The sequence below is a fragment of the Triticum dicoccoides genome, chromosome 1A (genome assembly GCF_002162155.2).
Source record: "Triticum dicoccoides isolate Atlit2015 ecotype Zavitan chromosome 1A, WEW_v2.0, whole genome shotgun sequence".
In the NCBI taxonomy this organism is placed as follows: Eukaryota; Viridiplantae; Streptophyta; class Magnoliopsida; order Poales; family Poaceae; genus Triticum; species Triticum dicoccoides.
This window is the reverse complement of record NC_041380.1, coordinates 524,748,592-524,766,980: the sequence shown is the minus strand read 5'-3', so window position 1 is coordinate 524,766,980 and position 18,389 is coordinate 524,748,592.

The following is an 18,389-nucleotide window of genomic DNA, read 5'->3' as shown; positions in this document are numbered from 1 at the left end:
TTAACGCGTGTGCGTTAGAAGGGCACACCCATTCTAATTAAAAGACATGTGCTGACATTGCCTATTGCGGTGCACCCTATGATGCAAACACCACGTACGCGGCCGAGAAGGCGTACGTGCCCACGTTACGCCTTCCAGGAATAGTGCCGCACTTATAACCGTCAGTAAATTTTGAGCATGCGTCCCTTCACATTCCAAATTGCAAACCTGCTCACACCGATCAAAACCTAAACGGTTTCCCACTTAGGAGCATATTACTATGCGGTTATAAATATTACCACTCCAAGATGACTGCACATTCCTCCTCAACTCCTCATCCACAAAAAGTCAAAAACAAACAAGTCATTCATCATCGTTCCCTTGTGTTCGCCATGACCAGTGTGAGTTTTGGGTCGAGAGATTGCGACCAGGGAGAGGCGGGCCTGGAAGCGGGAGCACGAGAGATGTCCCGCCTCGCCGCGATAGCAGCCAACATGTCCCGCCGCACGGCCTTAGTAGGAGAGAGGTCCCGCTGCGCCGCCGAAGCAGCACGGAGAACCCGCCGCACCGTCGATGCAGCAGACTGGTCCGGCCGCGCCGCGGAAGCAGAAGAGATGTCCCGTTGCACCGCGAATGCAGCAGAGATGTCCTCCCATGCCGCGGCGCCCTGGGAAAATGCCTCGCGGGCAGGCGAGGACTCTTACAGGAGCATGCGTGCCCTCGTCCATAGGCAGATGGATCAGATCTCCAGGTGGGCAAGGTTGCAGGATGACCTGCAAGCCTCGTTTGAACAGTCTACCGACGTCATCCGGCAACTAAATGAGAGCAATGTGAAGCTCCGGGCCGAGCGCGACCTGCTGAGGGTGAAGATTGTCGGAAGTGCGGAGCAGCAGGAGCAGACCACTGCCTTGTTGAAGAGGACCAGCGTCATCGTCGAGAAACTTATGGACGAGAATAACAAGCTGTGCATCGAGCGCAGAAGGCTGGTGGAGGAATCCGTGGATGCTCTCAAGCAGCATCTTGAGGACAAGAAAGAGCTCGTCGCCACTCGCCGCGGAGACTAGTTCCCGCGGCCTGCAGCAACACATCAAGAAAGTAGAGATCAGCGAGCCAGATCTTTGTCTTCCTTCTTCTTTTTCCCTCGTGTATTTCGGGCGTTGCCGCATGTGGCTTTTTTAATCATGTTTCTAAATATGTAAGACAATTATTATCCAATGTCATCGTCCTTGTATTCATCATGCTTGCTATAAGTCGTAGTCGATGCTATATAGGTTCGTCGGATCTTACATCCCTACAAAACTTTCTTTTCAGATTTTCATTTTCTCTCTTAAATCTCAGTCCAGTGAGACATAGCCATGCTGTAGAACAGGTGCTCGGGCACCATTACTGGAGATGTTGGGAGGAAGGTGCGCGGCGGGTAGCGGTCAAAGGGCTCTCCTAACGATGAGCACGCGCATGGGTCTGATCGCACGCCTCCCGTACTCAAATAGCTACCCCGCACGGCATCTCCTAGCCAATAAAAATAGGGACGCGTGGCTGCACGTAATTGGTAAGTTGAACACCCACAGTTTCAATAATACTTGTGTTTCCGATTTATAACGTGACAACACTTGTTCTAAAATGACTTTGTTGATTGTTAACGTGTGGGCCTTCGCAAATCGATCAGAAAAATTACCACAACATGTTGATGCCAAGTCATGAGACCATGCCAAGTTTCATGATTTTCAGGCGTGTTTCGAAATTACAGGAATTAAAAAACCAAGTTTGATAATCTTTCCGCCCGAGCCACGATGCCCAGATGTTTGAATTTCACTCCCATCTCTTGCATGTGACCTTAAAATTCACTCAAGGACACACATGTGATTTTTCAAACGACTTTGGTGCACTAGAGCATGTGCTTGTAGTTCAAAATTGAATTATGCACATTAAATGCCTAGAAACTCAATTAATGTATAAAAAGGGCGAAACGAGTCCAGAATAATTCCAAAATTTAGCACGGTACTTCTATTTGGTCTAATCTGGATGTGTAAAAAAATAAGGCAGGAGAAGGCAGTGTACGTATGTCGTTTCGCACACGGACGTGGCACGTTCCCTATCGAAACCATGAGTCTTCTTGAGGGAAGCTCCGGTTTGCAAGAAACTTACACCAAAGCTTGTCCCAATTCGGCCAAAGAAATCACCACAGCATGTTGGTGCCATGTCATGACACCATGCCAAGTTTCATGATTTTCAGGCGTGTTTTGGAATTACAGGAATTAAAAAACCAAGTTCCTCAATCTTTCCGCCCGAGTCACGACGCCCAGATGTTTGAATTTCACTCCAATCTCTTGCATGGGACATAGAAATTTACCCAAGGACACACATGCGATTTTTCAAACAACTTTGTGCACTGGAGCCTGTGCTTGTAGTTCAAATTTGAATTATGCACATTAAATGCCCAGAAACTCAATTAATATATAAAAAAGGCGAAACGAGCCTAGAATAATTCCAAAATTTAGCACGGTACTTCTATTTGGTCTAATCTGGATGTGCAAAAAAAATATAAGGCGGGAGAATGCAGTGTATGTATGTCGTTTCACACACGAAGGTGACATGTTCCCTCTCGGAACCACGAGCCTTCTTGAGAGAAGCTCCAGTTTGCAAGAAGCTTACACCAAAGCTTGTCCCAATTCGGCCAAAAAAATTACCGCAGCATGTTCGTGCCATGTCATGAGACCACGCCAAGTTTCATGCTTTTCAGGCATGTTTTGGAATTACAAGAATTAAAAAACAAGTTTCTCAATCTTTTCGGCTGAGCCACGACGCCCAGATGTTTGAATTTCACTCACATCTCTTGCATAGGACCTAGAAATTCACCCAAGGACACACATGTGATTTTTCAAACAACTATGGTGCACTGGAGCATGTGCTTGTAGTTCAAATTTGAATTATGCACATAAAATGCCCAGAAAATTAATTAATGTATAAAAAAGCCAAACGAACACGGAATAATTCCAAAATTTAGCACAGTACTTCTATTTGGTATAATCTGCCCGTGTAAAAAAATTAAGGTGGGAGAAGGCAGTGTACGTCTGTCGTTTCGCACACGGAGGTGAGACGTTCCCTCTCAGAACCAGGAGCCTTCTTGAGGGAAGCTCCGGTTTGCAAGAAGCTTACACCAAAGCTTGTCCCAATTCGGCCAAAAAAGTTATTGCAGCATGTTGGTGCCATGTCATGACACCATGCCAAGTTTCATGATTTTCAGCCATGTTTTGGATTTACAGGAATTAAAAAACCAAGTTTCTCAATCATTCCGGCTGAGCCACGACACCCAGATGTTTGAATTTTATTCCTATTTCTTGCATGGGACCTATAAATTCATCCAAAGACACACATGTGATTTTTAAGCAAACTTTGGTGCATTGGATCATGTGCTTGTAGTTAAAATTTGAATTATACACATTAAATGCCCAGAAACTCAATTAATGCATAAAAATGCCAAATGAATCCGGAATAATTCCAAATTTAAACACGACACTTATGTACTAGTTGCATGTTCATTGTACGTAAATGTTCTAGCAATTCAAATGTCACCCTTTCCCTCGTAACACCGTTTTGTCTTCCAAAACATAATGAAAAAAATCAGGTATACCACAAACAGTTTACTAGAAAGAATCGTGTGAGATGCGATACAAAATATTTTGGCGCACCGTCTTGTCTAGCTTACGCAGGAAGCTTCGTCGTCTACAATCCACCGCCCCCACTTGAACCACACTTGTGCGCCAGTTTCTCGTGGCACCGAGCGAATTTTTTTGCCACCACAGAAATATCTATCTCCCCGCCCCCTCCCTCCTACCAAAAGCCACATTTCCACTGTTCCTCCTTGCTTTCCAAGTTCAAACCTTCACTGCTGCTTACTGGCAGCTCAGCCTCCTCGCCGGCGACCCTTCTTCTTGCAGCGCCGCCTCCTCGCCAGCTACCCTTCTTCTTGCAGCGCCGCTTCCTCACCGGCGACCCTTCTTCTTACATCACCACCTCCTCGCCGACTTCCCTTCTTCTTGCAGTGCAGCCTCCTCGCCGGCGACCCTTCTTCTTGCAGCGCCGCCTCCTCGCTGATGACCCTTCTTCTTGCTGCGCGGCCTCGTCGATATGTGTAACGCCCTCGATGCGGCTATATCTCCTACGTGTCGAAGCACGACTTAGAGGCATAACCGCATTGAAAGCAATGTCGCAAGTAAGGCAATCTTCACAACATCCCATGTAATATAGATAATAACGGGGAAGGTACATAGTTGGCTTACACTCGCCATGTCAATCAAAGTACATAAATAGCATTACATCATCCAATCACTCATGGCCCGACTACGGTGCCAAAATAAAAGATCAACCCAACATGCGACACGGTCCCGATCGCCCCAACTGGGCACCACTACTGATCATCAGGGAAAGACACGTAGTAACGGCGTGAGTCCTCGTCGAACTCCCACTTGAGCTCAAGCGCGTCATCTGGAACAGAGTCATCAGGCCCTGCATCTGGTTTGGAAGTAATCTGTGAGCCACAGGGACTCAGCAATCTCGCACCCTCGCGATCAAGACTATTTAAGCTTATAGGTAAGGCAAGGTAAATATGTGGAGCTGCAGCAAGCGACTAGCATATATGGTGGCTACCCTATTCACAAATGAGAGCGAGAAGAGAAGGCAATGCACGATCGAATAACTAGAGAACAACATGCGGCAAGCATTACTCCAACACCGTGTTCGCTTCCCGGAATCCATCGAGAAGAGACCATCACGGTAACTCACATAGTTGATTCATTTTAATTAAGTTTAGGTTCAAGTTATCTACAACCAAACATTAACAAATTCCCATCTGCCCATAACCGCGGGTACAACTTTCGAAAGTTCAAATCCCTGCAGGGGGTCCCAACTTAGCCCATGACAAGCTCTCACGGTCAACGAAGGATATACCTTCTCCCGAGACATTCCAATCAGGCTCGGTATCCCGGTTCTACAAGACACTTCGACAAGTTAAAACAAATCCAGCAACACCGCCCGAATGTGCCGACAAATCCCGATAGGAGCTGCACATATCTCATTCTCAGGGCACACTCAAATGAGCCCGACGTCGGGTAGGCCAGCACAGAGTTGCCCCTGGTAGCCCCGGACATCGCTCGGTTGGACCAACACTCAGAGGAGCACTGGCCCGGGGGGGGGGGTTTAAATAAGATGACCCTCGGGATCCGGAAACCCAAGGGAAAAAGAGGCTAGGTGGCAAATGGTAAAACCAAGGTTGGGCATTGCTGGAAGAGCTTTATTCAAGGCGAACTGTCAAGGGGTTCCCATTATTACCCAACCGTTAAGGAACGCAAAATCCGAGAACATAACACCGATATGACGGAAACTAGGGCGGCAAGAGTGGAACAAAACACTAGGCGAGAGGCCTAGCCTTCCACCCTTTACCAAGTATATAGATGCATTAAGATAACAAGATAATATAGTGATATCCCAACAAGTAAATAATGTTCCAACAAGGAACGGGCTCCAATCTTCACCTACAACTAGCAACGCTATAAGAGGGGCTGAGCAAAGCGGTAACATAGCCAATCAACGGTTTGCTAGGACATGGTGGGTTAGAGGTTTGACATGGCAATTTGGGAGGCATGATAAGCAAGTGGTAGGCATCGTAACATAGGCATAGCAAAAGAGCGAGCATCTAGCAAGGCAAAGATAGAAGTGATTTCGAGGGTATGATCATCTTGCCTGCAAAGTTGTCAGAGTTGACTGGATCCTCGAAAGCAAACTCAACGGACTCCTCGTGAGCGAACTCGTCTCCCAGCTCTACCCAAACAAGACAAACAAGCAAAAAGGACACAATCAACCACGTGCAAACTCAAACAACATGATGCAAACATGGTATGCTATGCAGGATGCGATATGTGATGCATATGCAAGATTTGACAAGGAATGAATGAACCTGGCCTTAACTTGGAAATCCAAGTGTGCCACTGGAAAGGTGAGATGATTTCGCTTGAAAACGATGTAAAGAACGCCGGAATCGGAGACACGGTTTGGAAATGGCAAGCAATTCAAATATGGCACCGGTCTGCGATATACAGCAAGTAGCCATCTAAATGCAACAAGATGAACATGCTACAACAGTCAAACAAGGCAACAAAATACATGGCATGGATCCACTCATAAAGTTTAACAAAAGATGAACACTGAGCTACGGCCAATTCATCCATTAACAGGGTCAAACAAGCATGGCAAAAGTGCAATTGGTAAACAGATCTCAGACTTAGTGAAATTAACACTTGTCTGGAATTTCAGATCAGGTAGCACACTTTGGAGCATGAAAACTATATGCTACAGGGCCTGAATATGGCAAAGTAAAGCATGGCATGGAGCTACTCAAAGAGCTTAACAAAAGTTCCTTAGTGACCTTGAGCCAAAAGGGATCAGAAAATACAATTGCAAGCATGTGAACATGGCAAAAACTTAAACAGATCACAGACTTCGAGAAAAACTGGAGCATGCAAATTAGATATCAAGTAGGCATGTTTACGAGCTCGATGCACCCACTACAGAGCATGTCATGACAATCTAAGCATACACCCATCAAGAGTACACATTATACAAGCTAGACATGGCAAGAATAACAACATAGCATGCACGGATCAACTACAACATCCTCGGGAAAATCGCTAACAAGTTGACAATCTGCCCAGATTCACGAAATAGCAAAAGTAGACCTCGATTGACTCAAGCTAGGGTGCTCCATAATTGCAAAAAAATACACGGATGCATAGAGCACTCAAAGATTAACAAATCATCATTACTGATCATCCTCAAAAGAGGCACGGATCACTAGGAAACAACATGAACATATGGCATATTGATAAAAACAGATCAAGGACTTAGTGGAATTGCTAAGTCCCTGAAATCAGCATTAACGAATGCTCCACTTTGCAAGCTTGTGCTAGTCACCACACACATCACAAAAATACATGGATGGCACCTCTGGAAAGATGACAAATCATATAACAAAACATATGTAGAGCTCAGGGGCATATCATGCACACAATAATCATGGCAAAAATGACAAATAGCTATTTGGAGCAGCAGATCTGGCAATTATCTCAAATGGCACTCTTCCAACAGCATTTATAGCATCAAGATGAGCTCAAATGAAAATGATGCAATGAGATGAAATGATGTACTCTCTGAGACGAACATTTTGATATGCTACACGCCCAAAACGGATCTACGGATGCAAAGATACGGCACGATGAACATAGACAAATAATTAAGGTTAGGAACGAGAAAGTCAACCCTAGGGTTTCCAAATCCAGATCGGATCTTGCCGGAGTTAGTGTAGCTGGCGCGCGGACCAAGGTTCAACGTCGCCGGAGAGGACGCCGGTGGCCGGTCGTCTCGCCGGGGAGGGCGCCGGCGTGGAGGAAGGCGCGGGGCGGCGCCGTGGTGCGGCGAGGTCGGCGGCGGCCGGCGCGGTGCGGCGCAGTGTCGGCGGCGGCCGGCGATGGTGACTCGGCGGTGCGACGCGAGGTAGAGGATGAGGCGGCGCGGGGCGCGAGAGATCTGGGCCGCGGGGGCCTCCCGCGGGCTCGGGAGGGCCGGCGGCGAAGGGGGCGGCAGCGCGACACGTGGCGCGAGCGGGTTGGCGCGGAGGCGGCGGTGGACGCGTCCGGCGCCGTCCGGACGTGTCCGGTGGCGGCGGAGATGATTTTTTAGGGTTTGGGGAAGGACCCATGGATTTTGGAGGGGGCTATTTATAGGCATAGAGGGAGCTAGGAGTGTCCAAATGAGGTGCGGTTTTCGGCCACGCGATCGTGATCGAACGCTCTAGATGATGGAGAGGGTTTTGGTGGGTTTTGGGCCAAAATGGAGGGGTGTTGGGCTGCAACACACACGAGGCCTTTTCGGTCCCTCGGTTAACCGTTGGAGCATCAAACGAAGTCCAAATGGTACGAAACTTGACATGCGGTCTACCATTAGTAAACCAAGGCCGCTTGGAAAGTCTCGGTCCAATCCGGAAATGTTTAACCCCCACACGCGAAAGAAAGGTAGAAATGACCACCGGAGGAGAACGGAGCGCCGGAATGCAAAACGGAAAACGGGGAAAATGCTCGGATGCATGAGATGAACACGTATGCAAATGCAATGCACATGATGACATGATATGGGATGCATGATAACAACAACCACACACGGAGACAAAAACCCGAACCCGAGAAAATAAAATAACTTAGCGCCGGAAACGGCAAGAGTTGGAGTACATATTAGGTAAATCATATCCGGGGTGTTACAATATGGTCAGGTAATCCACACCCCACCCACACCATCCTCCTCCTTTCCCGTCCCACATGCCCCGACTGACGGAGCGACACCTTCCACCAAAATCACTTCCCCCTCCTCCAATTAAGCGCCGCTCACAGCCATTTTACACGCAGTATAACGTGGAGCTGAGTAGCATGCGGGTGCACGCGCGAACAAGGTCGCTATGGCTGACATGTGTGTCGACCGCCAGATCTTGGAGGAGCACCTCGTCTTTGAGGCCACCGTCGACACCACCGCGCGGTTGTCTACTTTAAAATACAGTTCGTGATGTTTTTTTGAGGCCACTGCCAGTGCCTTCTAGTGATTTGTCCTCTGTAATGTTAATATGCAATCTGATGTTCAGTTAACAGTTTGGTCATCTGAAATGTAATGTTCAGTTAATACTTTGGTCCAACAATTGCTACATTTCATAGTACTGTTCTCAAGCATTCTTTGTTTTGTTAACTGTCTTATCTTCTAATACATGTTTCTATTCTGCAATGTCGTGCTCAGTTAACTATTTTAGTTCATTTGGTCTGCTGTCCATTTAACTGTTTGTTCAGTTCTACAATTTGATTTTCATTTGCTATGGGTACAATTTTGTATTGTTATGCATGTGACACCAATCGAATTTGGCTGTACTCAATACATATTCTGCTGATAGTATGGCAACTCTCAGTTAACCTGATCAAGATCTTCCTTATGTGTGTTGTAGGGAAACAATGGGAGACACTGCGGTTTACCATCGAGGTTTGTTCAAGCAGTGTCCTTTGGCTAATAACATATTATTGTGCAGTTGCAGGAATCATTCTAATATTTAGGTTTCTTATAATTTGGTCTTGCACATGTAGGTCCTACTGTCAGAGGCTTAGACCCACTGTTCGACCCATTTTGCATATGGGGAAATGAGATGTCCATGAATACCAGTCAAGTCAAGAAACTCAGAAATATTGTTAGGATGAAGAAACTTGTGACGAATAACAACAAGATCTTTGTTTGCACAATGAAGAAGACATCAGTCAACTATAGGATGGTACCAACTCTTTTACCTTGTTTTTACCCCTTGCGCCATTTCAAATTTACAACAACGATTTATGCATAGCTTTGTTTTCAGTACTTTTTAAAGCAGTTCACCGATGATTACCTCTCAAATCACCTGCATGGTCAAGAGGTGAGGAAGGTATTCATTCAACACCCACGGTACAATATTGAAGTCTTTCTGAAGAGGACGAAGGTTGGGCGGGCAATTATCCATAGCCATTGGCCTAAAGTTGCAAGGACATTCAACAACATTGAAGGCTCAATATTTGCCTTCCGCTTCTGCAGTTTTCCAGATGAGATTCATCTATCTACTTACCATGTATGATGCTACTTTCCAAAGGTTTTTGATGCTGCATGTGAAACTTGGTGTTGTTGTGTAATTGCGTAACTGAGTGTCGAAGCTATCTGATGTAATTCGATTATGAAATCCTAGTTGCTTTTATACGGATATGAAATACCTGGCGTGTTTTATAAGAAATATCAGTTTGATTAGTACATGGATTATCAATAATAGGCTAATTACCCTGCTTATTGGGGTTTTCTATTGCAAACGGTTACTCAGACAACACCGTGGGCGGTGAACTCAAACAACCCGCGCGGTTTCTAGAAAGTAGGCATGTTCGATCAACTAACAATCACACACGGCTTCCGGCAGCGAACTGTTTGCGTTAAGCCACCTTGCACACACGTTTCCACACAAAGAACTGTGTGGGATGTACATACCTACGGAAATGATTTTCTGGGATTCACCGTGTGGGATGTACATACCTACGGAAATGATTTCTGGGGTTCGCCGTGTGGGATGTACATACGTACGGAAATGATTTCTGGGATTCACCGTGTGGGATGTACACACCTACGGAAATGATTTCTAGGATTCACCGTGTGGGATGTACATACCTACGGAAATGATTGGGTTTCCATGCCTCGCCCGATCGCACACGGCCCCAGCCTGGGTCCCATGAGGGCCTATCCCCGACGATTTCTGGGTCATGTGGGAAGGACCCCCCTATCGCCCACACTCACTTGGCGACGGTTCCAAAGGCCGTCGCGGAAAGGGGTTTTAAACCATTTGTTTAGGACGTCGCTGTACCAGTGCGCTATCCAGCATGCATCTAGTGTATTAAGTTCATGGAGAAACAGAGTAATGCAATAAGAATGATGACATGATGTAGACAAGATCTATCTATGTAGAGATAGACCCCATCGTTTTATCCTTAGTAGCAACGATACATACATGTTGTTTCCCTTTCTGTCACTGGGATCAAGCACCGTAAGATCGAACCCACTACAAAGCACCTGAGGGAGTCCTGGATTAGGGGGTGTCCGGGTAGCCGGACTATACCTTCAGCCGGACTCCAGGACTATGAAGATACAAGATTGAAGACTTCGTCCCGTGTCCGGATGGGACTTTCCTTGGCGTGGAAGGCAAGCTTGGCGATGCGGATATTCAAGATCTCCTACCATTGTAATCGACTTTGTGTAACCCTAACCCTCTCCGGTGTCTATATAAACCGGAGGGTTTAGGTCCGTAGGACAACTTCATCATACAACAATCATACCATAGGCTAGCTTTTAGGGTTTAGCCTCCTTGATCTCGTGGTAGATCTACTCTTGTACTACCCATATCATCAATATTAATCAAGCAGGACGTAGGGTTTTACCTCCATCAAGAGGGCCTGAACCTGGGTAAAACATCGTGTTCCTTGCCTCCTTTTACCATCCGGCCTAGACGCACAGTTCGGGACCCCCTACCCGAGATCCGCCGGTTTTGACACCGACATTGGTGCTTTCATTGAGAGTTCCTCTGTGCTGTCGCAATCAGGAAGGATGCCTCTTGCCGTCTTTAAAGACAGTGCCGTTACTAAGGGAGCCTTGGCTGTCGGCCAAACTCTCCGGCTAGGCGGTTTTCTCATGACCGCTTGTTCGGCCGTTGCGCCGACGGTGACCTCTCGGGTCATCAAAAGCAATCTTCACGTCAGCTCGGAACTCGTCGAGCAGTTAGATCCAATGGAGCTCTCTTCCGTAAACGAGCTCTTGGATCACATCGCCGCCTTGGGGGTCACTACGGATTATGACCAGGTTGGGCTTAAACCTGATCTAAGAGAAATTACTTCTCCCCAAGTCACCCATCACGTTGCCATGGTAGAGGCACAGTGCGGCGACTCTTCATCTATCTTAAGGACTAGCTACGTCCAGATTCCCGATCCCTCCAAGCCGGATACCCGCGGAGGGGAGGATGTAACTCAAGACCTGAACTTAGAATCAGGCAACGGGCGGGCTAGATTCACTGGACAACATCCAAGAATCCAAACTTCAGAGTTCGGAAACTCCTTGGCCTCTGAGTCTAAGATTGGGTGAAGTTCCAGATTTAATTCCACCCACCCACCCGAACATAAGCGATCTATCCCAAATCAGGCAAAAGCCCGAAGAAACAGTACATCATTACTGGGCAAGGTTCCTCCTGGTTATGAACAGGATAAAGGACTGCCGCGAGGAAGACACAATCTCAATCTTTTGCAATAATTGCACGGACAAGGGAATCCTCAACGCCACAGGTCGTCGTGACATTACACGCTTCTCTGACTTGGCGTCCATAGTACAAAAGTACTGTGCGATGGAAAGCGCCCGAAAAACCGAAACTAAATTTTGGGACAATCCGGCCCTGAATAGAAACCTCGTCCGAAATAAAAGGGTGCATCATCATCAGACACCCGGGTTAAAAACCAAAAAACCAAAACCCTCTACAGGGTATGGAACCGCACTGGAGGGATGGCTTAATGGACCCTGTAAAATTCATAGTACAGAGGACGCCACACCAACTCATAGCCTTAGAGCATGTTGGATACTCTGGCAGGTGGCCAAAAGGGGCAAAGATCTCCTAATTCCGGAGGCTGCAGAAAACCACCTCAGGGACTCCAGTACAGTCTTAACAGTCTTCGAGACTTTCGCATCAAATAATATGCGAAAAAGAACACTCCGCAGCCTCGCCGAAGTCTATCAAGTAGCAACAATAAACCCATGGAGTGACACGACTATTACTTTTAATGCCAGTGATGAACCTAAAATCCGAATAGCTCGAGCACCAACCGCATTGGTACTCAGTCCTATAGCGGACGGCTTTCGCCTCACCAAGGTACTCATGGACGGAGGCAGTGGATTGAACCTCATTTATGAGGAAACCCTTCAAAAAATGGAAATAGACTGGAACCGCATTGAGCGAAGCAGCACAACCTTTAGAGGAATAATCCCCAGTCGGGAAGCGCGCTATGCAGGAAAAATCACACTAGATGTGGTGTTCGGCACGCCGGATAATTATAGGTCCGAAGAGGTCACATTCCAAGTGGCCCCGTTCAGTAGCGGATACCACCCTTTGCTGGGGCAGGAAGCATTTACAATCTTTCAAGCAATACCCCATTACGGGTAGATGAAGCTCAAGATGCCCGGGCCGAACGGAATCATCACTCTCGCTAGTGATCCAGACATAGCACTCTGCGCCGAAAACAAGACAGCCGCATTGGCCCTTGAGGCACTGTCCGAAGCCCTAGCGACTGAGGAACTGACTACGCTGTGCTCCACGATAAATAGGGACGATGTGATAGTCGATAAAAGATCCAAGTCCACCTCCTTTAAACCAGCGGATGAAATAGTCAAATTCCAGGTCCATCCAACGGACCCCAATAAAACAGCTTCCATCGGGGCACGATTAAACCCCGATGTAGACGCCGCACTGCGAGAATTCCTACGGGAGAACTGGGACATTTTTGCCTGGCACCCTTCAGACATGCCAGGAATCCCACGCAGGCTGGCTGAACGCAGGATGATGTGGTCGTAAAAACAAGACATGTCGAATCTCTAGTAGACGACTTGAGGCTTACATTTGACAACCTTCGAGCATATGACATCAAGCTAAATTCGGAAAAATGCGTTTTCGGCGTTCCAGCCGAAAAGCTCTTGGGCTTCATTGTATCCGGTAGAGGAATCGAAGCAAATCCAGCCAAGATCTGAGCTTTGTCACAATTGGATATCCCAAAGGACCTCAAACAAATACAAAAATTAACCGGATGCGTGGCGGCTCTAAGCCGCTTTATCTCCCGGTTGGGAGAAAAGGCGCTACCCCTCTATCGCATCCTTCGGCGCACCGAACACTTCGAGTGGACGGATGCCGCCATGGCCGGACTCGAGGAAATAAAAGCCATATTGGCAACAAACCCCGTCCTGGCCGTGCCAAACATTGGCGAACCAATGCTATTGTACATTGCAGCAACCCATCAAGTTGTCAGCGCAGTACTTGTCGTCGAGCGGGAAACGGACGGACACAAATTCCCCCTTCAAAAGCCGGTTTACTATGTGTCCACTGTCCTCACCCCATGCAAATCATGGTACCCACATTATCAAAAGATTGCATATACGGTATTCATGGCATCCCGGAAGCTACGACACTACTTTCAAGAGTGCTCAATCATAGTAGCATCGGAAGTACCACTCAACGATATTATAAACAACCATGACGCAACGGGCCTGATTGCAAAATGGGCCATGGAGCTCCTCCCGTTCGACATAACTTGTAGGCCACGGCGAGCTATCAAGTCGCAAGTTTTGGCCGACTTCGTCGCAGAATGGACGGAGGCCGAACTCCCTAAAGAGTACGACACATATTCAAACTGGATCATGCACTTCGACGGTTCCAAAATGTTGGCCGGACTAGGGGCCGGCGTCATTTTGACGTCCCCCACAGGAGACACAGTTCAATATGTACTCCAGATTATGTACACGGACTCCAACAATGCGGCCGAATATGAGGCCCTTTTACATGGTCTCCGAATGGCAGTATCCATGGGCATTCAACGCCTAGAGGTGCGCGGGGATTCGAACCTCGCGATATCCCAAATAAATGGAGACTTCGATGCCAAGGATCCAAAAATGGCAGCTTACTGCAACACCGTCCTCAAAATGTCAGCTCGGTTTGAGGGGCTCGAATTTCACCATATAGCCCGAGAAAACAACCAGGCGGCAGACGTCCTGGCACGCATCGGCGCAAAACGCGATGCGGCCCCCCAACATCTTCCTGGAAAGGCTGTTCAAGCCATCCGTAGTATGGGAAGGGGAACATGGCAATATTAGCCCGGACCCAACCACACAGTCTGACACCGAACAATCTGACATAATCGGAGGCTCTGCCGATGAAATCACAACCTCATCCCACGTACTAATGGCCGTTATCGCCCCATGGACAGAACCATTCCTAGCCTACCTTACTAGGCAGGAACTCCCAGAGGACCAAAACGAGGCACGCTGTATAGTGCGGCGATCTAAAGCCTATAAAGTCCATGAGGGAGAACTTTATAAGAAAAGCACTACCGGAGTCCTTCAAAGGTGCATCTCCGAAGAGGAAGGGCGGAACCTGCTGGCTGAAATTCATGCCGGACTCGGTTGCCATCACACCGCAGCTCGGCCCCTTGTAAGCAAGGCTTTCCGTACAGGCTTTTATTGGCCGACGGCCCGGGCGGATGCTCGGGACTTGGTCCAACGATGCGCTGGTTGCCAGCTTTTTGCAAACCAAAGCCATATGCCACCCACCGCCCTCCAAACTATCCCCATCACTTGGCCTTTTGCAGTCTGGGGGCTTGACATGGTGGGACCCCTTAAAGGCGGAACCCACAAGAAAAAAAATACTTACTAGTCATGGTGGATAAGTTCACCAAATGGATAGAAGCCAAGCCTGTTAAGACGGCCAAATCCGGACCTGTGATAGACTTTATATCCGGGGTCGTACACCGTTATGGCATCCCCCACAGCATCATCACCGATAACGGCACGAACTTTACGGCCAATGAGGTAAAACTCTGGTGCAAAAACATGGGCATCAAGCTCGATTATGCTTCCGTCTATCACCCACAAACTAACGGTCAGGTCGAACGTGCAAATGGTCTCATCATGAGCGGCATCAAACCCAGATTAGTGCGGTCCCTCAAGGAATCTAACACGCACTGGGTAGAGGAGCTCGACTCCATACTCTGGGGGCTGCGGACCACGCCGAATCGCACCACCAGATACACACCATTTTTTATGGTGTACGGCGCAGAGGCAGTCTTGCCCTGCGACATAATTCATGACTCACCTCGAGTGCGCATGTACGAAGAAAGGGAAGCTGAGCTCGATCGGCAAGACGGTTTGGACGCCTTAGAGGAGGAGCGCGACGTGGCAAAAGCCCGTTCCGCATTCTATCAATAGCAGGCTCGAAGATATCAAAGCAGAGAAGTGCGGGCCTAAAACTACAACATTGGCGAATTAGTTCTACTCCTGCCGGACAAGAAAAAGGACAAGCTGAAGCCCAAGTGGGAAGGTCCCTTCATAATCGACCAAGTCCTGACTGGTGGAGCATACCGCCTGCGAGATGCGTCGGATAACCGACTAAAGCCGAGCCCATGGAACGCAACCCGTCTCCGAAGATTCTACGCCTAGCGTTGGACTCTGTGTTTGTCTCCTTCCTCTGTCCATTTTTTACATTTTCTGTCTTACATTTCTCTCCTTCCCCTCTTTTCTTTTATAGACCTTAAAGGCTCCTCAAGTGACGTGCTACTCGCACTCACTAAACCTGGGGGCTTCTTTAACAGAAGCTTATTTATACAGGCTTCACGCCCACCACATGTGTCAAACTTCCGCATGTACCTTTTCTTCACCATTATATGCATTGATATGACTTAAGTTTTGGCCAAGCTGGGTTGCCTGGCTCCTGTGCTTACCCCTACGTTCCCGAATGTTAGGCTAGGTGGTAAAGGGAGCACCTCTGCGATTGTTACTGCCGGATCAGCCGGATGTGTACCTCAGACTGGGTGAAGCCGAAAGCTAGCATTCTTAAGGGAATATTCGGTCGGTGAACTAAAAGATGACCTTTTTTACTTATTTATATATATGCCCCTAGATGATTTTCCTGCGTTTGCAGTCCGAACATGCACTTTAGGGCATGCCTCCCACAGAAAGGAACCCCTAGGAACTATTCTCTGTGGAAGATGTTTCTTACTAACCATGTAATATAACATAACTAGTTGGGCACTTGTCTGATAAAGCACTAATGACCCCTACGCCTGGTCTCCATGCATACCCCAGTTCTTACATAACCGGTAGGGTATTCGGACACACTCCGGACCGTCAGGTCCTGAGGTTGAAGCGAAAAGGTCGGCAATGACAAACGATCTACAATCCGGCTAGAAGGCATTACACATGTCAATTAAAAATTACATAGTCACTCTGACTGATTGTATTCCTCTTCAATACCATCTAACAGGCTGTCTAACTTACAATCCTGCTGGGAATACTTTGCGGCAAATTCTACTTGGCCGTACACTAAGCTTACAGGGATCTCCTTCCCGTCAGGCCCCACAGGTCCGACCTCGGCCATGTGGTTTGGGTCAGACTTTGTGTACCGCGTCTTCACCATGGCCCAGGCCTCCCTAGCGCCTTGTCGGTAGGCCGATATCTTCCACAAACGGAAGCGCCGCCGAGCTCCCTTAAGCTTCTCCAAAAGCTCTCCAAGGCCCTCGGGCATGGAGTGGGAAGGCCATAAGGCTCGGGCAACGCCTCACATTGCCTGCCAAACTCGCTCGTGCAGTTGCGAGAGCTCGGGAAGAAGGTCACCCGTAGAACCGGGCATCTCCTCTGCAGGACGACCCATTAGCATACCTACAGACATTACTCTGTTAGTCGACTTCCTCGCCGAACTCTTTTCTTTCAAAGATTCGCTTAAGCACTTACTAAATATGCCGCATCGAAGCCGTTGATTCTCCTTAGTAGAGTCCGACAGCTGGCCACGAACATCTTTAAGTTCAACGTCCAGCTTGGTGTTGGCATCCCGAAGATCATTCTTCTGCCGCCTCACCGTTGTCAACATACTCTCACCGGCCTTTAGCCGGCGCAAGAGTTGTTGCCTCTCCGGATCTAGTCCGGCGCCATCTGCAATATGATGTCAGATTTACACCCACGCCGCACTTCGCAAGATACTAATCTTTCGAAGTGTATCTTACCAGAGGGGGTCTCTTTGGGCTCCCCTGCCACGGCTAGTGCGGCCTCCAGTTGGGCTTTGCACTCTTCCAGCTCCTGGGACAGTACGGTATTCTTCTCTATAAGAACCTGCATAACAAATGATCCTTAAATCAGTTACCCTAACTGTTTCAAGTCTCGGGGGCTACTGGTATATATATATTTACCAAAATTTTCTTACCCATATGTCTTTTACATATTGCTCCGTGGCTCTGGCTAAACCATTTTGAGCGGCACGGAGATACGCATCTCTCGAATTGAAGGCATCTAATGCCTCTTGGGAGAAACAAGCGTCGCAAAGAACTGTCCGGCGATGCTTGTGGTTCATGGCACTCTCCACCTCGGAATTGGTGGCAGACAGCCTGTCCGCATCCTCTGTCGGAGGAGCGTCCGGTGCGCGCCTTGTGTTCGCTTCCGCTTTCGGGCCAGGCGTTGGAGCCTGGCTGGTGGGGGCGTGATTGGCAACCTCTCCGGATGTAGTCCGGCGAGGTCTCTTCGTCCTGAAGACAACACGAATGTTAATATGCCATGAAGGAATAACACCAGGGAAAAAGAGGGTGCGCTATACCTTTGCGCCGGCGTCTCAGTCCGGACTACATTCCTTTTTACCCCACGGGGCCCTGCGGCCCCTCGTTGGCTAGCCGCCGCAGGTTCGGCCTCCCGCCTCGGAAACCTCCCCTGCAAAACACGGCCATTGTCAGGAAAACTAAAATGCGTGATGTCAGGACCCCGACTCGATGTCACATCGATCTAGCCGGTAACACCTCATATCACTTTGCGGCCTCACGCACGGCATCCCCACGGGTGTCGCCTTACCTTTGCCCGGGACCGTTTGCGCCTTTTGGCTCACGTATATGATAGTGTCGCTAGCATCCATATGATAAAGAGCCCGGGCTGACATGACTAGTCGTAAACCCAAAGTGGCACAGACTTACAGGGACAGGCATCCATGACCCAGCTTCGAACGTGTCGGTCATCAGCAAGTGGGTCCGGGCTGTAGCACTAGGCTAGCA